The sequence below is a fragment of the Aquila chrysaetos genome, chromosome 9, assembly GCF_900496995.4.
Source record: "Aquila chrysaetos chrysaetos chromosome 9, bAquChr1.4, whole genome shotgun sequence".
Taxonomy (NCBI): domain Eukaryota; kingdom Metazoa; phylum Chordata; class Aves; order Accipitriformes; family Accipitridae; genus Aquila; species Aquila chrysaetos.
The window spans coordinates 18,117,546-18,139,218 of record NC_044012.1 but is presented as its reverse complement, the minus strand read 5'-3'; the positions used below and the strand labels follow the sequence as shown (position 1 = coordinate 18,139,218).

Sequence of the window (21,673 nt, the reverse complement as noted above, 5' to 3'; positions counted from 1 at the left end):
ATCAATGCACTATTGTTGGTGGTCTTAATCTGCAAAAGCAGCTCTCGTACTACTACTGTAATTTTAACTTTTTTTTAAACTTTAAGGTCTTTCTCAATTTTTACTTATTATATTCAAAATCATTTAGAAATGAAACTGGCTACGCTGAGCCTGGTTTGATTCCTTTCCTTAAGTGTGTATGCAACAAGATTGAATCAATACCAGAGCTAGGTTAGGAAACTGAGGTTTCAAGTTAACGCAGTTAATGCAACTCCTTGCAAAGGGTGGGGTGCGGGGGGAAATTTTATCCATTTTGGTTGTCCATCAGAGTTTAATAACAACCCTTTATTCTTGTCAGAAAGAAAGACCACAAGGAAATAGCCTGGAAGTCTCAAAGAGATGATCCCCTTTTATACTACGTTAGCGTGTGGTAGATCTGAGTTGTAAAAAGACAAGCTGTAGTTACAGACACAAGCAAGACCAGAAATTAAGAGAATGGTACAAGATTTAAAGACCGGAAGAAAAGGAAAGAAAGATTTATTTTACAGAATACATCAAAAAAGAATGAACACATAAGAAAACAGAATGGAACAAAGACTTTTTTTTTGCAAATTGCAAATTTTGCTTGCAAGAAAATGAAGCGGGAGTAGCAGTAAAATACAAGATAATAAAAACTACCGATGTGGTTTATTTCATTAATTGCATTGTTGATTACTTTTGATGGCATGACAACAGAAAACAAGCTACTCTAGTTATAAGCAAGTAAATCAGGTAAAGATACAGTACATTACCATGATATCCACACTTTCATAGTTTGATAGACTAAGTATCACTGCTTCACATGACTAAGGTGTGGCAGTATCATAGATTAAGAGGAAGCCAGTGACTTTGATGGTCATTTTTCACAAAAGAAGTTGAAACAATGGCTATCCAGACAAATAATAGAAGCTATCTCAGAAAGAAGCTAGGGACAAGTTAGTACACAGAAGGAATTAAAACTGAAGTCATAAAAACATGACATAACAGAAATCCAGACTACAGGTAAAGGACACAGGAGGAGTAAACACAGATAGTCATAACTAGAGAAGAGTTTTACATTATACGCAAAGTGTTTTGGTTTTTTTTTTTTCTTTTTAGGAAAGCAATGCAACCAGGCATAACAGACTTGCTTCCAAACAAGACATCTGCCAGAAACTGAAAAAATCATTATATTTGCTAAATTCTACATAGCATACAACAGCATGACAGGTTTGTGGCTTTTTATGATTTGCCCATCTATTAGCGGATGGAACACTGTGTCAAAAGAGGTAGACAATACCGCGTGTTAAAAAACAGATCCTCAAAAAACGGATCACTTCTGCATAATATTCAGAAATGATAAAGACATTCCCTCCCCTATATTAAAAATAAAAGACAATTACACTATGATTATTTGTCAGATTTAATTATAACTAAAGCTTTGGCCGAGTTCAAAAAGCTGCAGTAAATTAAATAATACAGAAGGTACTTCCCACTGATGCGCCAATATAAATGATATTCAATTACAGATTTAAAGATCAATGTACATGTTAAATTTAAAATGCACAGAGGGATAGCACAATCTCCTCAAAATCCCAAGAACATAGAAGAACATTTAGACATTTTGTAGCGATGAACTCTCTTATTCCCTAACAGAATGGAATAAGTAAGTCTTTGTACAAGAGTACCATGGTATCTGTAGCTAAATATGGATTGAAAAGATGCATTTTCTCTTATTGGTGTCACTAAAATTAGGAGAAAACTTGTTTTGGTAGCCTGTTTCATTAAATAAAAAAATACGTATCCAATTATATATACATAAATATGCATTATTTTATTTTAAAATTGCTTTTCATTGGTATGCATTTATAATTATTTTCAAGTAATGAGCCATCCCTTCAGTAAAATCATACCCTCAACACACTGTTTCATTTAGAATTCTATTCTGCTACATAGTTCACAGACATCACACTAAATACTCAAAAGATAACTCAAGTACCTTGTATGTTGATTTGAAGATTAGGAAGATTTGAAACTGATGGTCTTAAATTCTGAGGACTAGGTTCCAGTCCACAGCTACAGTTCCAACTGAATAAGAGCATAAAACTGGAGCAAACGGGCTTGTGTGTGATTGTCATAGTAATTCAGAGTAGTCTGTTCTCATACCTACACTGCGTTTGCTTCCACCAAGCCCCTCATGTAACTGTTTCCCCCTTCTACTCCCCAGACATGCACAACTCCCTTCTACCACCTCTCCTCCTCTCGCAGGTAGCCTCTGGGAAATAAATATTAAAGGTTTATATAAGAAAAAAAAATATTCAGTAAGTGTCAATTGTTATGGTCATTCATAAAAGTTCAAGTCAACCAACATGACAAGTGACATTTCACTTGGAAAGAAAATCCATCTTCCAAATGCACCTAAAGACAAATTTAAATTTCTACCCTTCTCAAAGATGTTTGCCTTCACTATGAATGGGACAGCTTCTTTACTGAGAAGAGCTCTGCGTAAGCTGAACAGAGCAAAACCACACCAAAGAGAAAGTATATTACAGAACTCACTGTATAAACCAGCATGATATCAGAAAGTCCTACTGCATATGTTAGGGCCACTTATTCTACTTCTTCAAGAGATCCATTTTAACATTAATTTTTAACTCAAGGTAAATTTGTAAAGTCTCAAAATGATATTACAGCAAGCAGTGCTTAATACATGGAGATAACATATTATACAAATTCTGTAATGTATGAAGTAATCTTAGCTGTTTTATTTAGAGACCTACAAAAATTAAAAAGTATTTAGAAAAAATTGTATTTTCTAGTGCGATTTTTGTGGTTGTTTTGTTTCTACTGTTTTGAAGTGGGGGTGTGTAATACCACAAAGTTTCTTCAGATGAAATATGGTTTACATTATTGAAAAAAAGTGTTGCTGTTTTTTTAAGTGCACAAAATTCAGATCCTTCCCTTTTGTTGCTTTCCAGGATGGAGTTTCTGTCTTCCCAAAACTCCAAATTCAGAAGATGTATGGTGAGATGCACAATTAAAGCCTGTAGAACTGTTATATGTATCAGAAAAGGAATCTCAAATCACAAACCAATTTTTTAATTATTTACCGATATACCACCATGCTGTTTCTCTATCTGTAATACTGAGTTACAGTGATTTAGTTAGAGCATTGGTACTTAGAACTCCAAAGTTTAATAATTAGCTGGAGTCAAAATTAAGAGCTAGCACAGGCACCTAAAGAATACTATACTATAAAAGTACCTGATTGACCTATAAGACATAAAAATAAGTTGCTGAAATCTAATTAAAAATATATCACAGAATACTAAGGAAAAGGGCCCAAGTTAAGATAAAAAAATATCCTTACCCATGAATCTAGAACACATCTCTTCTGTGAAGAATTAAGAAGCTCAGAGATGTGCTTTAAATCCAGATGGATACTTCATCATTAGAGACCTGAAAATGAAACATGGTAAATGAGTCACACAATAACCAACTTCAGGAGTATACATTCAAATGCAATACTTTAAACTCAAAAACATAATAGATACCATAAAAACAAGAACACCAGAATTAATACAGAATCACTAGTAGCCATGATTTTATAAATGTCCAATAAATAGGCAAGTAAAGTGCTCATTTTGTAGGACCACTGCAAAAGAACCCAACACTACAAACCTCTAAGTTTGAAGGGTAGAGTCTGTGCCAGAATACTAAAAGTTTTAGGGCAACTAAGACACAATATAAGGACAAAAAAAAAAAAAAAAAGTTTTTGAGGTTAGGTTTTAAACCTGTCAATGCAAAAAGCCCTGTACATACTATCTTTTAACAGCACTATGCTGTTACATACTGACAGATGTACTTGCCAACAGGAATTTACACTGCCTTTCTAGGGGAGCATACTTGCGTAACAGTTTTATCCTACTCCTTGCCTTGACAGTAGGTAGAGGAGCTCAAATTCAAGAGGTTCTTTTTTAAGCTGAAAGAGGCTTCAAAACATTACACAGTTTAAGGGAAAATGTGCATGGAGTGAAAGTAAAGGCTTCTAGGGCCTATGCATAAAAGCCTGATAGCAAACAAAAACACCCTCTAACATTAAAAGACAAGACAAAAAGTTAGTATATAAACTTACATTCTATACCAGTGTGTTTTTCCATAAACAGTGCTACCCTTTCAAAAACATGATCATTCTCTCCAAGGCACAGAGCATCCTCCAATTCCAATAAATACAGATTTCCCTCTCCCTAAATATAGTTTCTTGGTGACAAACTCTTAAACACCTTTGCAAGACTAATTAATACAGTTCAACCTTTAATCTTTACTAAAAGACAAGATAGTATGTATCAGTGCATTAAGAAGCAGATTTTAACACAAAGATTATTTCTTCGCCCCACATCTTTGAGACAACGTTGTAATGTATGTCAAAGATATAAATTGGTTATAACAGCTATCAAAAGCCTGCAATGTTCCAGTAAAAAATTTTATTTGGTACTAATTTGGTACATAAATTATTACATTTATCCCCCTTTTATTATTCAGTAACTTCAAGACTTACGCCAAGGTTGCTAAACTAAAATGTCTCAGCTCTGCATTAATACGGACACTTAAATTATGTGCAGAGATTTTTTTCTAGAATTCATAAACAATAAGCATGTACCCAAACACATACGTAGGTGAAGGTTGCTAAAATACTTCTATCTTTCTTTGCCATCTATGTGAAGCGAGACAAACTTTGTATGAGAACAGCCAGAAAACTTCCTCTAGTTGTTGTCATTTTCTATACTGAACTCCCACCATGCAAACAGAGCTCCCATCATGCAAAGTCCTCTTCACATCCAGAAATTAGAATCAAGTTTGAAATTATTTAACTGTCAGCTTTTATGCAGCCTTTCAATATATATTTTTATTTCCTTAACTTCTGTTTATTTAAAAGTTCTTTGTTGACTAAACAAAGTTGTAGCATGAAGGTTTACAATATATAAATTAACTGAATAGAGGCATTCAAAAATTTATTTTTATTTTGAAAAAAAAGAAAAATTGAAAACCTGCAATCAAGTAACTTATCCTAGCTGTAAGAATTCAACAGTAAAAAAAGAAACCTAATTCACCTGTAACTACCATATAATACAAACACTATCTTTAAGTTCTTGGCTATCCAAAACAGCTATGTTTCGGATCCTTCCTCAACTGGATTCTTTGTGAATCTTCAAAATAAAGAAAAAAAAAAAGAAGATGTTTCTTACTCTAGGACAGTGTCCACTTGCTTGAACAGCTTCCAATATGGAGACAATTGTAGAGTACTTAGAACTTTGAAAAATCCTGTGTTGAAAAGAAGAAAAAAACCATATATAACTAAATATACATTCACCAAACCTACAATACATTATTCTAAACGTAAAATACAAGAAATACTTCAGACAGCAGAAGAATCATTGAAGATTATACTAAGTGCCGAAGAGAAATCCACACAAAAGTAACTTAAAGCTTGCTTAAGAAGCAAAATGAGATCTATCTCCACAGATTCTCAAATAAGCTATATTGCATGTTAACTTTTAATTACATATCTATAAATATGTATGTATATATATCTGTTAAATGTGATACAGTAAAAAAAAAGTTCTGTAAAGTCTCCTTCTTTAGAAGAGAGTCTTAATGCTTGCTTTTAAATCTTGAATTGGTAAAATTCACTGATATACAACAAAACTTATACCTTATTAAGTAGAACCAGAACTAAATTTGTTACAAGCATGCTTAGATACATATTAAACTATGTTAGAAAGTTTTTAAAAAATTATCTTCTACAGCCCAACTAACATAATATCTTCGTAAAATACTGAAAGACAAATACACGTCCCGAAGTGCACATGGATTTCTTATGTTCTTGATGGAATTCTAAAGCATTACTATTACTAATAAAAAATTTTGAACAATAGTAATCTTCCTCATTTTGGACAATAAATGCAGATTTTTGTACATGTTAGTTTAACAGGAAATAAACTATTCATTTCATTTAGTTTAGAATAACCACTTTACCCAATTTCTATTTTTTAAAACATCATGTAAATTTAATAAAAGAAATGAGTTTTGTACAAAATCCTTGTGCACTTTTATGTCTTCAGTCTTTGCAAATACCTTTAGGAAATTTAACAGCACCAGTTTAAGAAGTTATTATTTTCAACTACCTTCTTCACCTCTTTGCCAAAGGTTATTGCCCTCAAAGCACAGCCTGCAGAGCAAAATATGTACATGTGCATCAGCTGCTTCAGTGTATAGTCCCCCAATTTAGTTTTAACCCTTCCTCTTGTCAGTTTAAACAAACCCATTAGACTTTGCATTAAAATGGCTGAGGTGTATACATACATTCTATTTAGTCATTTATATTTTGTGGGCATTAATTGCAATAAAGGGAACAATAATAATACAGAGAATGACAATATCTTAATTTGCTACAGTTGATTGTGAGCTATAAAGATACCAAAAGTTTGGATAACCTTCTTGAAAAGAACAAAGTCTACCCCCAAGTCAGTTTATTTTAGTGAAGAAAACTGTTAAGAAGTTCAGGGCTTTGGCCACAAGACTACTGAAGGAAGCTATACTAGTAAATAGTTCTGCTCTTTAAACATTATTGCCATTTTGCTTCTCCAAAGTGTAACTGTGAAAACTCATAAATTTCAGGAGTCCAGTGAGTTCCTGCTTATTTTTCTAATACAGATAACAAAATTTCCCAATGTTCTTTTCCTCAGGTTTGAATACAGCAACCTTTTTAAGAGATCTGCCCACAAATCTTAGTATATCTGTACAGAATAGGAACACCTCTTTTTACCCTCTTTAGTTGACAAAAAAGTTAGAATAACATACTCAGTGTAATGTACTTGTAATTTACAGTTTACTTCAGGTCACTAGGAAGACAGTTACAAAAGCTTCCTTATAAGTTTAAAAAGAAAATCCTCTTGGTGCTGTTGAGACTTCTGATGTAAGCATTATAGGGTTTCTACAGTTCTGTCATTAATTTCAGCATTACACCTTAAATTAGACCTACAACATATGTTTCTGAATTCCGCTATATTTCCTGAGGAACTACATTGCCATTTTAAGATGTAGAGAAACATTTGCATTGAAAACCAGAAAAAAGTCTTCTCATTTTCACATGTGGCCTAAACCAAGATTTCATTACAAAACATCAGAGACAAAAGACTTCACAGCATAGCCCTCTTTCAATTCACAATCTGATAATACACTAACTTCCAATAATTCTCATGTTCTAACCTGATAAGCATCTTTGTGAACTACTGCAAGTGTATAATCCGGAAGTACCAACTAGAACAATGCAAAGAATCATACCTGTTCTACAGATGCCTATGGATCATGATCTACGAGTACAGGCCAACAGTTGTGAAGACTTGACCCTGACAGAGAAAAGTCTTCTCTATGAAAAAAGTAGCACAATTTCAAGTCTTGACAAAACCAGTTTAAGATACCATGATAGTACTCTACCGAACAGAACAGGTTCAGACTTCCCACGCCATACTACATTAGCTGGCATAAGGAGTTTCATCTATAACAGAAGTCTATACCTTTCAGAGAAAGGCTGCATACAATTTTCCTATTTTTTAAAAAAACTATTTCTAAGGACATTTGATCTGAAAGTTTCTCAGAAAAGTTCCTCCCAAGCACATGTTAAGCCAGACACTCTGAGTTTGCGACTTGTTCAATATACTCTTCTAAAATTAAGAAATCAATTACAACTGATAATAACTCAAGCAAAACAACATTTTTCGTCTTGTTTCACAGTTTCCAGAACACTCAGGACATGTTCCTGAAATCACCTCCAATAGATAGAGGGAGACTTCAAACAACTTCTACTATAACATCAATACTCTGCCACAAGAGTCTGACAAAGTGGACTTTTAAAAAACTTCCCCAGGTAAATGGGACAATACTCATCTTTCCCTCAAGAGTATCTATGAATTATTCTTAAAAACTTACCTAAAAATCTGGCTCTGAAGCTAAATTTTAGTTTAGCTTCTGAAAACGAGGAAAAAATACTTTCAAAAACTGCATGCTGAAACAAGCAACATCATATTATATGGAATTAGGCCCACTGTCTTACCTAACACTGTTTTTAATGTTGGTGGAAACCACTAACTACAATGGCTTTACAACAGGGTAACTGAAAACAATAACATATCCTATTCTAGTGCTCAGATTTCTTCTAACATATGGAATATCAGATGGGTAGATTTTCATGCCATTATACAGATGAAATCTTTCTGAAGGTTAACATTTTCTTCATCAGGTTGTTAAGTATCAAATGTAATAAAATAATTTACTCTTCAAAAGCCATTTGCAGAATAATTTTGGAGGAATTCCTGAGTTTTAGTGACCAACATAAAAGAGTGAACCAATCTTTTAATACTGATCATGCAACACAGGGAAAAGTGCCCAAGAATGCACTGCAGAAGGAAATAATTTGGTAACCAGAGTTACTACATTTTCTAATATGACTCAGATAAAGAACGAAGTCAATATTACTATTTGTCTTCAGAAAAAAGATGGGAACATTTTTCCATCTTCCTGCAAATTTTAACTGTTGATTTAAGATTAAACCAAAAACTTTTATCTTAAAAAAAGAAAGATGCATATACACTGGTGGCCTAAAGAGATTAATATTTGGTATCTCTTCAATAATATGTATGAAGTTGAGGATCTCAACATATTTGCTCACTGACAGACGCCATATCATACCAACACATTTCTACTGAATTCTAAGTTTACAAAAAACGCTTCCTCCCTTGTAACATGTTTCTTGCAGCTCAGTAAGCAAGCATAGTGTAAAGGCAGCACTGAAAGGGGAACTCAGTTCCAAGGTGCTGCCAGAAGTAACCTTTTACTTGATCACTAAAGCTTGTTCTAATACATAGCTTTGTATCCATCCAAATACTACAGACACATTTTGGAAGTACTACTAAGATGCTAATGTTTCTGAAGTCAAGCTATAGCTTCACTAACCACATTGTTAAAAAGTGTTGGATTTAGAGTTGGTCTTCTGCAAGTTTTCAACACTGCAGTTACTCAAAACCACGGTCATTGTAAACCACGTTATACTTTTTTGATATAATACTTTGAAAAAAAATACTGCTTAAAAAAAGATCTCTCTTCCCTGCACTATTGCAAATAAGAAAGACATATATGTTCAGCCTGCTTGACTTTTGGTCAGCTCGCTCTCACATTTATCAATTGGCCAGACAGATAAAATATGAGAATCCTGCTATTCCTTCAGCCAAAGCAAGAGCTGCAAACTCTTTCCGGTGGTTGTTGTATCAGCAAAAGAATTACTACTTAGTTCCTTTTGCTGAAGGGGAAAGAGAATACTTCAATGATATCCTAAAATATTTCCAATAACGCTAACTAGCAATTCTTGAATGTTTGACTAAATAATCAGATGGTTTCTCCATCACTCATTTATGTGTACACAGATACCTGACATTCCTGAAGCACCGTTTCTAACTACAGGAAGAGCACTAGAAAATAGAATGAGAGTACACTATGTGAGCCCAAGTAAGCATGAGATTTCTAAGTGTTCATTAAGCTTGTGGCTCCACAGTTTGATAGAACAGAGACCATTAAAAGGACAAATATGGATAGGTCAGTGGAAGACTATAAAGTATCCACAAAACTAGTTTGGTTAGAAAAGAAACTGAGTGCTAAGGGTTACTGGATTTCAGTTAAACCCCCCAAAAATATTTCACCTGGATTATTTATTAATATAAGTACCAAACATTACTGAGAAATTAGTTCATATATAGTGGTGGAAAGAAGTAGAAGACTGCAATCCAGTCATGAACAGAATCACACCATTCACCTCCATCAGATCCAACTTAGTCTAAATTGCATGGAAAGTATCAAAGACAGACAATGATGCAGTGTTTGGACACTTCTTTCTACAGGACTAATAGAAAAAAATGCACTGTAAGGAATCCAGACCCATAAAATATATAATTGTCCAGCTTACCTGTACTTTTAAAGTGTTTGAAGGATACATATACTCTAATCATAGGGAAAATTTACATTGTAAAATTGTAACATGCAGCAAAGAAAAATAATCTTACAACTAGCCCTATAAAGCAAGTAAGAACAAAAGTGCATCTATTTACCTTACGGGTTGCACAAACAAGGCAGCATGTCAATCTTCTTGTTTTAATCCGCCTTGTCTCTCTCTCAAAAGGACACAAATGAACAGTGCCTGTTTTAGGGCCTCTGTAGTCTCTTAGGAGTGGTTCATGTCATACATCTTTTAGATAACATCACTAAAAATACTTTTTAAAAACCACACTGTGCTTTCATCAACATTTCTCCATGACTGAATTCTTGGACTAATCTTCAGGAGCATTTAGCACCAGCAGCTCATGTGAAATGAGTAGGTGCTGAGATTCCTCAAAATTCTTGAAAAATTGTAAGACTTAAAACTCTTTTTCCAGTAAAAATGACAGCTTTACTCAGAGCGAAGTAAGTTAATACATCTTCATCATGAAGAGCAGCATAAATTCTTATAAATAGAACTACTTGGTTAAATGCAAACACAGTTAGCACAAAGTAAACCAGTGCAGACACATTGTAACTACTTATGTGCCTACCCTTATCATCTTGTAAGTGCAAAGTAAATTGATGTAGCTTACCCACCAACGATGAAAAAAAAAGAGAAAGCTACTTCATGTTTACTTTAAGGTTAGAGAGTTCACAATGGGCAGTAAACACAGAGTTGTTGATACCTGAAGTTCACATCCTACCTTACTTCCCACTAACTTCTTTGTGTGCCCTTGACTTATACATAGGGCCTGGCACACATATCCCTGAACTGGTTAACTTTCAAAAACATGTATATTAATTTTTGTTCTTTGGTTTACAAAAACTAGGCATTGAAGTCCATGGTGCTTTGGAAGCCTCATCTGCCAGATGCAGGAACAATGAAAAAAAGTCATGATTAGTTGGGGTGTGAGTGGTTGGGGGTGTGTAGAAACTTTGTAAGTAGGTAAAACCAAAAGATACTAATTGCTACTCTTTCTGTAAGAATTAACAGAGTAGGATAGTAATAATTATGAATTTTAAAATATTTACCTTGTGAAAGAAACTAGCAAAAAGTTGATCTATGCACCACCAAATTAAAACTCGGAGCCAGGCTAAAAATCCAGATATTGCTCAAAGATGACTGAATGTTAATATTCTGCCTTGAATGCTAGACATATTTATATTTGCATACAAAAGCTTACACGTAAAACAAGGTGAAATAATTATTTTACCTCACACCTGCCAAATGGGAACTCGATGGTATCAAATGACAGAGGTTTAAAAACAGATGCAGAGAGCTCTTAGGGCTGATGGGCCTCGTTTTCCTTAGAGAAGAGGATTACTTTTTACAGCTACTTCTTACAAAGTCTCAAAAAAAGACACAAGAGAAGAATAAGAAACCTTATCCCTTTACACAGAATGTTATTTTGTCCCCCATGAGCGTGCATTATAACACTAAAGGGTTTGGATCTCTTCTACATAAGGGAGGGAGACTGAGCTGTATTTTCTCACACCGATGAAGTTAAACAACTTTCATGTACTGAAGTAAGTTTTTAGTTGCTAAAGGTTCAAGGCACTTATAACACAAAGACAGTGAGGAGTGCAAACCATTTCTTACGAACTGAAAGTGTAGGCATCAACCTCAACGTCAAAGCTATACAGCCAAATGACAGAATTCTGGACTCTTCACAGTTTTTATCCCCGTTCACAAAAATTTGTTTGTGAAGAGGGAATAATGAGGTTTTAACATTTCACTGGTTTAAGGCTCAGTGGGAAATAGCGTAATTTCTCCACTTCACCTTATTCATCTTCAGAATAAAGATGCATGCCACCTATCCACCCAGAACTATATACATATAAGTATCGAGCTAGCCTCAACATCCTCTCCTTGTCACCACTGAAGGAAGTCAGGCTGCGGCCCCTACCTGGAAAATGTCAGTCCATAAATCCCAACCTTGCACTTTCACAGCCAAGTCCCTTTCTAAGCCTCACCTATGCAGTGGGAACCTGCGGCCATGCGCCACCAGTTCTCCTCGCCCCAGAAATCTTCCAGCCCCGACGGACAGCAGACTGCATGCCCATCTCCATCTCTCCCAGACACACCTCGCCCAATGTCAACCTTCCCCTTCCATATTCCTTTTCCCAGCTCCCACGTCTTCTGCTGTCATGGATCCAAGCCAGTGGGCTGCCAAACTCAGCTCCTCTTTTCCCTACTGCTTTGCTTGCCCTGGGAAATTATTTTAACTCCTCCCTCTGCCCCCCTCTATTACCTTGCGTAGCCAGAAACCAGGTCTAACATTCCCACTTCTCTGCCTGGGAGGGTGCCACCTCCCTTCCCTGCCACGCAGCCCCCTTTCTAAAGGGCATAAGGCGGCTGGGGATATTCTCGCCCTACCTTCCTCCACCCAACCCTTTCCTCCCACTGCCACCTTCTCGCTGGGGGAGAGAGGGACATCCGACCTCTTCCTCTCACTTCCCTCAGAAGACGACCAGCCCTGTTCCCCTCACCCTGCCATCTTCTTACCTGAAAGAGACCAGGGGCAGGACATCCAGCCTCTCCCCCGCCCCGCTACCGAGGCAAGGCCCCATTCCTCCCCTCCAAACTTTGCCCCCACCCGCCGGCCGCCCCTCCGCCCTCGGGCCCCGCGCCGCCCTCTCAGCCCCGCTGCGGGGCAGGGAGGACGGGGGCGGCGGGGACCGCATCCCTGGGCGCCCCCGCCCGCCCCGCCGCCTCCATCCTGCCCCGCGCCACCCCCCGCCGCCCCCAGCAAAAACTCGCCCCGCCGCCGCCGCCGCCGCCGCCCCCCTTCCTCCTCCTCCTCCTCCCACCTCCGCCGGAGAGGTGCGAGAGACCGGCGAGGAGCCCCGCGCCCGCCAGCTCCGCCGCCGGTGTCGGCGAGGGGCGGAAGCAGGTCGAGGCGCGGCGGCGGGGAGAACCCGGGTGGCGAGCAGGCCGCGCCGCGCCGTCCCCCGGCGGGAGGAGGGGCGGGAGGGGCTGACGGGGCGCCGGGGCCAGCCGGTGTCTCCGGCACCTGGAGCGCGGCCTGCTCCGGAGGTGGCGGGGAGCAGCCCGTCCCTTCGCACGTACTCACCGCCGGGTTCGCCATTACGCGGCGGCGGCGGCAGCAGCGCCTGGAGCCGCCGCCGCTGCCCGGCAGGAGGCACACGCGCGGGGAGGAGGAGGAGGAGGAGATGCCCCGCGCCTGACAGCTCCCCGCCGGGGCGGCCTCGGGCAGACGCGGCGGCTCAGAGGCGGCGGCAGGAGCGGCGGCGGCTTCCCCTCCCCCTCCGGGGATTCCCCCCGCCCCCCCCCGGGCGCCCAGGGAGCCGCTGGCCGAGGGCGGCACTTACCGGGTGGCAGGGTGGCTGGCGCAGGCCGGGAGAGGCGGGCGGCGGCGGAGCGGGGTCGGCGCCGGCCTGTGCTCGGCTTCCTCCCCCCGCCCACTGCGCAGGCAGGGCGGGAGGGGCGGCCGGGCTGTGAGCGAAGTTTCACTCGCTCCGCGCCGCGACCCCACCGGCCCCAGCGAACCCGCGGGGACGGGCTGGGGGGTGCATTTGCATATTTGTCACCCCCGCGCTGATTGGCCGCCCGCGCGGGGGCCGCCGCCGCCGCCGCGCGCTGACACGGCGCCTCGGGAAGGGAGGGAGGGAGCGGGGCGTGAGCGGCGGCGGGGCGGCTGTGCGGGGCCGGCGGGGGCCCGCGAGCGGGGGGAGGAAGAGGAGGGCGGAGTGAGGACGCGAGCAGGGGAAGGGGCGTGCGCAGGGAGGAGGAGTGTGCGCGGGAGGCGGAGAGGGGGAACGGGAGCGTGCGAATTTCCTTCCCGAGGCACCTTCGCCTCACGCCGCAGCCCCCGCGGGAGGGGGCAGCCCTGAGCGGGGAGGGGGGCGGGGGGAAGCCGTCGCGGAGGCGATAAAATGGTGTGTGTGAGCGGCGGGGCGAGCTGATCCAATATGGCCCCCTTCGCTGGCAGAAGCCAATCCCGGGCGCGTTTACTCTGGAGGCTCCGGCAGAGGCCGGGCCCGGGATGCGGGGCAGGCCCCGCTGCTGGCGGCCGCCCCCCCGCTGTGGAGAAGGCCGCCGCGGCGCTGGCTGGAACGGCGCCCGCCCGGAGTGCCAGCCCCCGGGCGGCGGGGGGAGCGGGGATTTTCCCTGGGAAAGGGAAACTTGGAGCTCCGGCACGTTTCCGCGAGGCGCTTACGCAGTCGCTGTCGGCGGTTTCCTCATGACGAGCGCGGCGGGCGGCCCAGCGCCTCAGGGCAGGGCAGGGCAGAGCCGAGCCCGCCTCGCCGCCGGGGCCGGGATTCCTGCCGCGGCGTTGCCTCACGGGAGGAGGGCTCCCGCGGCGGCCAGCGTGCATACGTTCGTTCGCTTTATTAGAATAGCGGGGGTGCGTTCCACACCTCCGCTCGCGGTATGTAGCTAAGACTCTCTCTTCTTCTCTCTAGGGAGAGCCCGTGTGACCAGGAATTCGGTTAATTTGACCTATTGATGGCATCACCGGGTTTTGCATTGGAGCCCAAGTACTAGCAGGGAGAGCAAGAAGTCCCGCCTTTCAGAGGTAAATAAAGGTGGACATCAGACAGGGCGAGCATAAGCTCAGGCACACCGGATCAAGCCACTTTCGAATGGATCCCTTGAATAGGCTAACAGGGCACGCGTTCCTACGAAATTAACTGTAAGCCTTTCCCTTTACATATGTTGTTTCAATCATATAAAGCAAAGTGCATCAAAAGCCAAGTATTGATTTTGAGATCAAAATTCAGAAGTAGCAGTTGACAAAACACTTAAGATTCACATTATCTGAAGTAACTTTTGAAGAGTCTTGAGCTACAAAGTAGTTACACGACTGGTTTCGCTGTAGCAGGTGACCAGAGTGAAAAGCTGGACGAGCGAGTTTCTAGCATGGTTGAAAGAATCACTGAAGGGGCTTGCTTGCAGTTTTAGCTGTAGTGGCAGATAAACAGAAAAAGCTCTTCAGGTGACCAGTTACAGAACTCTTGCTGAGTTGACCTAAGGACTAAATTGAGAATTCCAGCAATACAAGAGACTTCCCAATCAGAGGTGTTGGATATCAGGCCTGGGAGGACTGTATGCACAGAGGTAATGAGAAACCTCATCCTAAGGCTTCCTTCTGTAGTTTGCCAGCAGGGAACTGGGGATATACTTCCAGTTCTCTCCAACCTGTTGCTTCTATATTTAGGATATAATTTAAGAGAGAAGTTTGTCATTTTACCCAGTATCAGGCTTCTTGTATATCTTATATGCTTAATTATATATTGTAATACATTAATTGATTCAGGGTTTCTAAATCATCAGAGTTTCTGGAGTTGCAAGCATAAGGTAGGTTCTTATTCAGCATTAGTTCAGAACACAAGCCTTTAAACAAGCTACTTTAATGTTTTAGCTTTACAGCACCTTTGTCTTTCTCCCACTCTCTTAATTCCTTCGTGGCTAAAACTTTAATCTTGTTCTCAAGCTGTTCGGAAAGACTACTGTTAATAGTTAAGCTAAAGTTTTTGTACTCACTTTCTTCTTTTAGCCAGCCCTATAGATTTTCCTTCTTTCTAATTTCCCTCTCACTAACAATTTAGAACAACTTCAAAAAATGAACATACCTCACAGGTTGTTGTTTTTTATACTAGTGGTTTCTAAAAGAAAACACATATGTCTTTGCTCCTTTAACCTCCACAGAGAAAGAAGCAAACACTTTTATGGAAAGAAGGCAGTCTTTACCCTTTTATTAGAATTAGACAGCCAATTGTAGTACTTCCTTAATACAGCTATCAACACTATTTTAACATTGTTAAGGGCCCTCAGCTGTAGATAGTGTGAATGGTAATGTCATAAGTTGAGAGCACAGGCTTAGAATGATAAATCACATGAATGACTGAAAATAGGACCATGTGACTGGTTATTCTGTTGCTCAAAAGGACATTGAATCTCATAAACACTTAATGTCTGGATGGATCCTCTTAAAATTTAGAAAAAAAACAGGTTGCTTAAATGTACAGAGTTAAATGTTGATTTTTTGGTTTGGACTTCATTTTCTCAAACATGTCAGTATCTCATCAGTTTTGAAGGTTGCTTTTGTGCAGTGTTGAATTTTCGTTCTATCAAAACTTCTGCCACTTTATATCACCACCCCAAAATCCTACTGTTGTTTCAAACAGTTGTAATTTTAGCAGGTTTTATATATTTTATGAGATCTCTGTTTTCTCAGCACCACTACTTTACAATGTAATTGTATTGCCTTGATCTGTCAGAGCATACAGATGACTCTTCTAAAATATTGGGTTTGGTAAGAGTGGAAGAATACTTTGTCCCTTCCCTCCTTTATTTTCCATAAATATTTTTCTTCAGATGTTGCATGTACAACAGAGTTAGAACACATGTGGTTTTTATGTTCTTGACTCCCACAGAACTATAGCAATTTATTCTGCCTTAGGATTTACCATGTGTGTGCCTTGTAACACATTGTAGCCTATAAAGGGAGAAGTCTGTGTACTCAAAACAAGGGCACTCATCCTTTATCCTTCTGTGAGCATGGGATAAAATTTTCCAAGACAAAACAGCAGAGGAAATCAGTTGCTGCACTTGCCTGGTTTCCTGTAGTTTGATTATCCATGGAAGTTGCTGCAGGTGTATTCGGGTCAGGGCTGGAATGAAGTTCACATGCAACTGAATCAGCTGCTGAGATTCCACTGTTGCCACAGTGGCTGCTTTGATCCCTCTCAGTAGCCACTCTGTGTGACTTGGGAAAGCAAAGAGCAGCTGTCTGCACAGATTGCTGCTATTAGAGCAACTCCTCATACGTCTTTGTAGGCACAGTCTAAAAGCCTGGTAGGAATCTGTGATGCAGGTGAGGACTTATAGTGCCATGCAAACCGAGCCCTTGCTGAGGTGTTTTGGCTGCTTGGTGCATTGCCTCTGCAACCTGCAGCATGAATAGGAAACAAAACACTTTCTCCAGATGACTTTTGGAGCCATTAACAACTCTGCAAGGTGAGGGTAAGCTCATGTCATTTTACCTCTGAATACATTTGAAGTCGTAGTTCCCAGGCAGTTCAAACTGGGGAGCTCTGCTTGTTTTGTTGTGCTCTTGGCTGGCAGTTTGTAGGTTTGTTTGATCTGGAATATACAGGGGAACTCCTGAAAGGAGCAGCCATGCTGTACACCTGCACATGTGAAACACTGCAGATGCAAAGTAAGTATATGGAAGCAGATGGTTTCTCTTGTGGCCTTGCAGAGGCAGATGTGAACCAGGGTACGGTTGTAAGTCTTTTTAGATTAGGACAAAATTTAATTATTTTGACTCTGTGTGTGGGAACAATTGTGTCCAAGGGTATGGATCAGAAAGAGAAGCTGGAATTCTGAATATAAACCTTTCATATTGTGATAAACAACTACAGATTAAAATCTGCTTGCTAATTAAATGTGCAAGTAATCTACTTTGTAAGATGGAAATCTCTTGGCAGCTAGAATGTTTTACTCGCAGGATGGTAGGTCCTAAAAGTTTACCTGACTGCTGGATACTACTGATGTAAATTGATTAAACCTGCAGTTAGTGTATCAAAATGCTGATTTCTAAAACTGCTTCCGTTGCTGTTTCCTCAAACACTTACATCTGTAGTTCGATGGGTTGCCACAATGACAGCCAGTGACAAGTACACTGTTAATTGATAAAACCATAATGATAGTACTATAATGAGGTCTGTCATGAAATAGGCAGTGTGAAAGAACATTTTAAATCTGATCTTACTGAAAAAGTATTTTTTTACTAAATTGTGTTTTCATTAAGAAATCTAAAAAGCGTATTTTTGGGGGGATTGCTGGCAGTAACCAATTTTAGGTTTTGTCAAAGGTTTGCTGCATTGTCTTTTGAGAGCAGAGAAGTTCATCTCTTGATAGGCTGAGGCCAGTTCGTGAATCTGGGTGTTGAGAGTTAGGAGATTTGTGAATTGGAGTTGAAAGTGTGGTCTGTGAAGATCACATTCAAAGAAGAGAGGTGATACAGGACCTCTTCTAGGCACTTGTGTTAGGAAGAAAGTAGCCCTTTAAGGCCAGAGTTGGAGGTTTTGATGACCAGGTGGAGCACAGGACTGAAGGCCACCTGACTATCTTTGGGCTGCGTAAGACAACACTGAAGCCTTGCTATAGTTTTCTGTGGAGTGGTTGGATGCAGAGGAGTTTCCAAGAAAGAAGGAAAGCAGTAATAGCTGTAGAAATAGCAGGTAAGAGGTTTTATTAAAGCAGAAGTGTGCTGGAGATATTATGTTGTCTTTAAAGGCTAGAGGAAGCCCTGAAGTGGCTTAAGTGATCTGATAATAGGGTGAGTATTTTGAATTGTGCTAGTAAGTAAGATGCTGAAGCGAATGCAGTAGTTAGAGCCTTTTAAAAATGCTGTTTCCTGTTGTTTTTATCTGCGTTTCTCTTCTGTTTGTTTCTATTTATAGAAACTGAGTGGATATGCCATTACTTGATTTTTGAATGTAGAGCTTAGAGTGAGTGTAGTATTGTCTGTGAAGTTTTGTGCTGTTAAATATTTTTTACTAAGATTTATTTATTGTAGGACTAACTATGTTTTTATTATCCCTGGCTTGGCTTTAAAGGTAGCTGGAGTTGTGAACTGCTTCTTGACTTTGGGAAAACTTCTAGGATATTCTTAATTAAGGACTAAGTAGCTCTTATGAGGAGGAGAAAGGAGAGGCAGAATGTGTAAGTGATTTGAAGTAGAGGTGTACTTTTTGGTTTTTAGTAAAAAAAAAACCTGTCCTGGAGGTGTCTGGCTCCTGACTGTGAGATGGTAAAGAGTCTCCTGCTGGAACTGAATTCTTTTCTCTGCTGTTGTTTTCCTTTGCTTTTTTCTTTGTCAGTAGAACATGCAAAGAGCTGGTTTTAGGTGGTGTGAGATAAGACTGTCTAGTGGAAGGGTTATTTAAGTAGTTACAGCCACAGGATTTTCTTTGTAAAGATGGATAGAGGATTAGTGGTAACAACTTCTCCCCGTTGCAGGTTTTTGGTGTTCTTACTCATGTGAAAGTGATAAGCACAAACTATGGGAAACTCAGATACACGTTAAAGATATGAAGCTGTGATGAAAGTTTGGTAAGGACTGGGAAGAAAGGGCACTTAATGTGGAGCTTTATCTAATTCCAAATACTACATAGGGAAACTCTTCGGGTAGTTTGAGTGTACAAAACAAAATGTAACTAGTTTGTCAGCTGCTGTATTCTGGGACTGTAGTATGGAAGGAACCGTCCTGAAGGAAAAACAAAATTATAGTTAAGGACAGTTGCACTATAAATAGGGTTCCTAATCATAATTAATAGGTTTGTGGGACTTGCCTGTGTAGCTCTTGAGGTTCTAGCTTCAGAACTGTTTTGCAGTCCAAAACTAGCTGTGAAATCAGATAGTATTGCAGCCCCTTAAACTTGTCAGAAAAGATAGTAACTTGTGAGTACTGGTATGACCTATGTACTGGGTTCTCTCAGGCAGCTCTGAAAATTCAGCTGGAAATACTGTTTTATGTAACGTGGACATCCATATTAGTATGCATAGTGTTTTCAGTTGTGAGCAGCATATGAAGTATATCCCTAAAATGTTAAGTTTTAATGTATTAGTACTTTGGTGTAAAATGCTGTTTGTTTCCTGACTTTGTGAGTTATACTGCCACAAAACAGGCAACAAACTGTTAATATTAATTATATTATGCTTTACTCTTAATTCCCTTTTACTCTTTATGTGATACTAAGCCAGTGAAATAAACCCAGGAAATTGACTTGTTTCCTATAGTGCAGCATGCATGTATTGTGTCATGAGAGTCCTATCATTACAGGTAGGTGTTTGAAGAGTTTGGGTTTGATATCTCAGTTTTGTGTGAGGCATTCATTTATCTGATGTGACTTGGTAAAGCAGAGCATGACTGAGTGGTATGAATGGGTGCTCAAAACCAACCATACAAGACTAAACTTTTTGTTACTAAGTGTAGAAAGCTTCTTCTGCCCTCTTGTGGTCTTTGTATAGATATATTTTTGCTCTGAAGCTGTTAGAACATTAATTTTCCTTTAAAGCTGAAGTTTTAGCTGCCAGTAAAGTTAAAGATGTCCTTATTCTGGTAGGCCAGAGCTAATGTTACAGGATATGGAGTATTTTTCTATGATAAAATACTAGCTTTATGGATGACAGGAGAGCAGTGGATGTCACTTAACTTTTGCAGAGCTTTTGACGCTGTCTCCTGCAGTATTCATGTCCAAGTTAGGACTTCATGCTCTGAATGGGTAGATAATCAAATGAGTGGAAAAGTGGATGATCAGGCATGGAGAGTGTGTAATACTCTATACAAATGCTGGTAACAGATAGAATACCACAGGGATCCATACTGAGACTAGTTCTGTTTAATATTTTTATCAATTGCTTGGAGGAGTTTGCAGGTGATGTGAAAATGGGGGAGGACCAGTTGATGTGCTCAATGACAAGGCTGCCATTCAGAGAGCTAGACAGGCTAGAGGGCTGGCAGGAACTTGATTTCCTGAAGCTTGTTTTCTAATACCAGATCCCTAGAATGTCTTCAGAAATCTGTGTTATCTTGAACATGTTCAGAAACTTGTTTTGTAAATCTAAATAATGTAACATGCCAAACGAACTAGTCAACTTTTTGTTTGAGAAATGTGAATTATCATTGGTTGCTTTACAAAACTTGCAGTGAAGCTATGAAGCAGTGATTCAATCTCTCGTCGCTGTTGGCTTCGATAAGTAAACCTCCAGTTTGCACTGAGGTGATAGCCAAGTAATCATGAACCTGAAAATGAGGATGTGTTCTTCGTAATTCTGTATTGTTAACTTAGACTAAAACTCATCTGCTCTCCAACAAATTTAAAAGAAAAAAGTTAATTTTTTTTTGTGTCAGTCATGCATTGCATTTTTAAAGTGAACCATTTTCCATTTGCTTTTAATTTGATACAGGCGGAAGCAAGATCTGCAGTTTGAGACCTCTGTAAAATAAATTTGGTACTATGTAAACTTCATCAGTACCATATAGCTTGTGCAAATTGTTGTCTTGTGAATTCCTAAGGTATCGTGGAGTAACTGCTAATATTACCAAATTCTGTAAACTGTGTAGTTGACCACTTAAAATATATGCACTGCAGTAATTTACTTGGATCATCTGCTCTAGACCAGAAATCTTGCTGATCTCTATAGTACACCTCCAGAGTGGCTCTGTGTGACTGCTGTGCCTGCCATACAATTTTCAGTAGGGTACTGATTGTGAAACTTCTAAACCAAAGAAGTTTTACATCCATGTGCCCCAAAGTATCTTCTCCTGAGGACTGATACGAGGTAAACTGTGTGGGATTCAGCAGTCATTTGGCGAAAGTGATTTAGGCAAGTCCTAGTAAAGCCCAAGTACTGCAAGAGCCACGCAAGCAGGCTGCAGCCGTCCTGTTCATCTGCAGTACTGAAACTGTCCAAGAGGGAGCTGAAGGCAGAACAGAGATGTGGCTGACTGCCAGTGGTTTTAGGAAGTCACAGGAGAGAGGTTTTGTTTCATTGGGGTTTTGCAGCAATTTGGACCCGTATGCCTAAATTCAGTTGAAATAATTCTTTGGA

At 40.2% G+C, this 21,673-nt stretch overlaps 1 protein-coding gene across 9 annotated transcripts in view; it reads right to left on the bottom strand.

The window, feature by feature from the left end:
• Positions 1–13,666, bottom strand: part of CHD9 (chromodomain helicase DNA binding protein 9) — a 100,936-nt gene extending 87,270 nt beyond the window's left edge. For 2 of the 9 annotated variants that reach the window (XM_030024120.2, XM_030024117.2), the window contains exons 1-3: positions 13,417–13,639; positions 5,244–5,319; positions 3,368–3,456 (exon numbers count right to left, since the gene is read on the bottom strand). The gene's annotated coding sequence lies outside the window, so the exon portion shown is untranslated. Of the gene's footprint in view, positions 1–3,367; positions 3,457–5,243; positions 5,320–6,132; positions 6,154–11,297; positions 11,414–13,157; positions 13,307–13,416 lie in introns of those variants that run through there. The other 7 variants (XR_005933282.1, XM_030024124.2, XM_030024123.2 and 4 more) reach the window with 7 other exon arrangements.
• Between the last annotated feature and the right edge of the window lie 8,007 nt (positions 13,667–21,673).